Source organism: Engraulis encrasicolus, chromosome 11 (assembly GCF_034702125.1).
Source record: "Engraulis encrasicolus isolate BLACKSEA-1 chromosome 11, IST_EnEncr_1.0, whole genome shotgun sequence".
NCBI lineage: Eukaryota > Metazoa > Chordata > Actinopteri > Clupeiformes > Engraulidae > Engraulis > Engraulis encrasicolus.
This window is the reverse complement of record NC_085867.1, coordinates 6,060,182-6,064,392: the sequence shown is the minus strand read 5'-3', so window position 1 is coordinate 6,064,392 and position 4,211 is coordinate 6,060,182. Positions and strand designations below refer to the sequence as shown.

At 42.0% G+C, this 4,211-nt stretch overlaps 1 long non-coding RNA gene across 1 annotated transcript; it reads left to right on the top strand.

The window, feature by feature from the left end:
• Positions 1 to 108: 108 nt before the first annotated feature.
• LOC134458752 (uncharacterized) lies at positions 109 to 4,211 on the top strand. The gene is made up of 3 exons (XR_010036628.1): positions 109 to 487; positions 1,745 to 1,825; positions 3,821 to 4,211. It is a non-coding gene; the product is annotated as an uncharacterized LOC134458752 (long non-coding RNA).

Genomic DNA, 4,211 nt, shown 5'->3' with positions numbered 1-4,211 from the left:
ATTTATACTGCAATACATTAGAAAATATATCACAATATATCACAAACACGCTCATATATTTGAAAATATATAGCAATATATTATTGAACAATATATTACTATATATTGATCCATATATTTTAAAATATATGGCTGGCAAAACAAAACTGTATTCCACTATTCGGTCTGTATTTCTTGATGTTTTTAGTTCAGCAAGCACATTTTGCACAACATTGGACATTTACTCGACATTATAAAGTCATTTTAGGTGGACCATATATGGCCATATATAATAATATATTGATCAATATACAGGAGTCTCTGATTGAATCATCTCAGCTCTCATATCACGTATGACGCGCCTACGTCACGTCGTCACAACCTGAAGCTAAAGTGGCGAGAGAGCCGTCTCGGCTCGAGCGCGGTCCGGATTCCCCGGATTGTAGCTCCACACAGTCGCCAGCCAGACTCCCCACCACAGTGACACAAACCAACCAGCCGCCTCGAGGTAAGTTATAAAGAGAAGTTTGTTAATTTGTTAACATAAATATACAAGCATATAGTCTGAAACGTCTACAGTGGTTGATGTGCAAAGTTTAGCCAAGTGGTTATCGAAGTTGGATGTTTGTTCATTTTTTCCCCCAAGGACTAGAAATACGTTATTTTTTTTGAATTTCCCGCGCGCTACCAAGCTGTTGTACTACTAGCGATATTTGCGTTGTCGAAATGGTGTGTAGTTCTCACTGACAGTAGGTATAGTTCTACACATCTTGAAAACGTAAACGTAATACTTGGGTCGATATTATATGGTTGTAGTGGTCAATTTCAGGTGAGCCCACTTTATTCGGCTTGTCAGAGAAAGTTAGCAACATCTATCTGGCTAATACTGCTAAGCCCCAACGTCAGCCTAGAAAGCCAGGCCTCAGTTAATTAGCCGCCTAGCTTACTCGGCTAACGCAAGGGAATCAAAGCAGAAGTGAAGTGCGACAAGATCTAAATGCACATCGCTAACTTGCTTAAAAAATGGGCACTACAGTATAGTAAAATGAGACAATGTCCTGCGTTATTTTTGGTAAAGCATAGCTGTTGCTGCTTCGGTTTTCCCATTGTGGTAACATCAATAGTTTTTTTTTTGAGTAACTTGCTCACGAACTAACTGCACTGTCCCGTTCTTGTAGAGCTATTGTTAGAGGTTAACGAAGCCTTGTCGTCAAATTGGTGAATTTCAAAACGGTAGCCTACACGTCGTTGTCTTCAGCTACTCTGTGATAGTTCGGAGTTTGCTTTGCTCACAGCAATTGCATTCATTGAGTCATGTTGGTGTTCATGTTTACTCTTAAACGAATGCGCGAGTCATTCTTGTTCATCGGAATTCATTCTCGCCAGTTACATGCATGAGTTTAAGTCTTCCTTCGCTTCATCATCTTCATAAAAGAGTGCCTTCGTGCCAAGAACAGACGTGCAACTGCTGCGATTTCAATGTCTTGTCTTCCCTGTTGTCGGGACGAGACACAGAGTGCCACTACGACGCTCTGCGACTGCGAGCTAGAATGCTGTAGTTCCACCAGTCTACCGAACTTCTAGTTTGTCTTGGACGCGACATGAACTTGGTCCCCATCTCTCTTTCTCCCCCCCCCCCCGATTTAGCTCACAATTCTGACAATGATATAGAAGTGATGAGCTTGGTGGGTATCCTTGTGCCTATTTAAGGTTAAGTGTGTGAGTGAATGTTAATTTTCTGTTGCTCTTTTAACTTTTTTTGCAGAGGTTGCTGAAGAGGTATGCAGCGATGGTCTGGAGGAAAAAATAGTCACATGGACTGGTGTGCATTCCAGTACTTGAAATGGTAAGCGATACTGTGCCTTTACTATGCTCACTCACTGGTGATCATGCACTAAATGGGGAATACATCTATCTGAACTTTGGGAGGAGGTTCAGACTCCCTTGGTGCAAATATAATCGTTTCAAAAAATCCTTTATACCTCATTCAATCAAGCTACTGAATAAACCGGGAATAAGAGAGATTGAGTGGGACAAAATGGACCTCTGCAGCTGGTGTTGGAACTGCTGGTGGGGATGGAAGCTAGGGTAAAAGTTGGGAGGGGGATATGTAGACATGAATGTATCCCTGTTTTTATTATTTTTATGTTAATTATGGAATGGATGTAACCTAGTTATTTATTGCAGGGTGAAGGTGTGGTTGGTTGTAGGACGGTGTGTGTGTGTGTGTGTGTGTGTGTGTGTGGGGTTACTGAGCTGTGTGTGTGTGCGGTGTCTGGGGGGGAGGGGCAGTGGGTTAGGACATCCAGATTTAGAGTTTACTTGAGCTACATTATTAACTGCACATTGAATGTGTGAAACTTGCTGATGTAACATGTTACATTCAAGGGTTCATTGGGCTAAATGTGGTTAAAATCATTGACCTGGGTTTACAAAGCTGGGCAATGTTGGGCACTTGTTTCAGACTATTGAAAGGAAGGAGTATGAGAATGTAACACAATGCTTAACATGAAAAATAAAACCCTTCATGAACCAACTGTGTATTTGGCCCCAAACTAGTGGCATACCCTTCAAGTTTCTGCACATTGGTCAAACACAATTTCAGCGTTCTGTGCACCTGTTCCATTTTTTCTAACAAGAAGTACACTTGTTACATTACATTTAGCTGACACTTTAATCCAGAGTGACTTGAAAGAGGTCATAGAGCATGAACTACTATTTGGCGGCAAATCACTGCTGAAAACCTGGGTCTGTGAAGGAGGGGAATGGACTTACTTTTCATTGTAGGTGGTGTGGTGTTTTATACTCCCTCTTGCCCTCTGGCTTTTCACTTGCTATGTGGACTCTGTATGAGCATTGGTAGTCAGTCAAGAGACAAAATAAATGTTTCCCAAATCATTTACAGGACTTTGGTCCATATATTCTCGCTAGCTTAGCAACATTCTTCCTCTGAGGATATGTAAAACAAAATAAAAAATGAATAATAAGATATTTTACACACCCAGGTCAACAATTTTAAGTGTTACCCCTAAATAGTTGCCTGCCCTTTTAAAGATGCACTGTTTAGGATTGTTCCCAGATTAGTTATTGTGACTATGCTGCTCATTGAAACTACTACTACCTAATGTACTGCACAGCCATGGAGAAGATTAATCTTTCATGATTGAATGGTGTAATATTCCCAGCCATAGTGAATACTCTGTCTGAAATTGATGGTTATGGTAAGCATGTAAGCAGGTGGGGGTTGGGCGTGTCGAGCAATGTTGCCATCGAAACCCAAGTTTTTGTTTGTCCAGTTAAATAGTTGGCGTAAAGGGCAGAATGAATCCTCGTGCATTTCCTCCCGACAATTATATGTTCTCATATACTGTTTTATGGACATGCATGGCTCTGCTGTCAAGTGTTTACCTACAAGTACAATGTTGTAACATAACTCCATGAAATAACTTTCATTTGAAACCTCTCCCACTTGCTACCGCTTCATGGGACAAAGTTCAGTTTTAGTTACAATCCAGTTCCACATATTCCAAATGACCTGGTTTTACCTGTCCAATTCAGCCTGGTGATTCGATGGTGGAATGATCACATGGTTGAATTAGACAGGTAAAACAAGGCCATTTGGAATGTGTGGCCCTAGATTGTAACTGAAACTGAACTTTTTCCCATCACTACGTTTCATTAGCATATCTTTCAGCCGAGCCCAACTTTCCCGCCCGCTCGCCTCGCTTGTCTACGTCACCAGCCTCTGCTTCCTTGTCGCTTCCCAACGGAAAAAGAAATGGAACGTCTCGCCTGCACAATGGGTTAGAGAGTTAACATTCTTTTTACTTTACTTTTGCAGATGCTGTTGCTCAGGCACATCCAGGTGCGAGGATGGGGGAGATCCGGATGTCGCTAAATAAAAGAATCTGTGAACTGCTTCACCAAGAGAAAAAGAAGTCCATGGACAGGCCTATGAGCCCTCTTGTTGACCTTGAGTGACTGAGGCTGCGGGCGGTCTGCCCCTGAATTCACCTTCACTTTTTTTTTTTTTTTTAAATATATCTGAAGGTGTGTGTGTGTGTGCGCGCGGGTGTGTGTGTGTGTGTGTGTGGGCGCGGGCACGCGTATGTGTTTGTGTGTGTGCGCGTGTGTGTGCACGCGTGCATGTGTGCCAGTGCTTTATGTGAGGTGTTTCGCTTACTGGCCACAGCCACAGTTTTTTGTTTTGTTTTGTTTTTGTTTTATTTGTT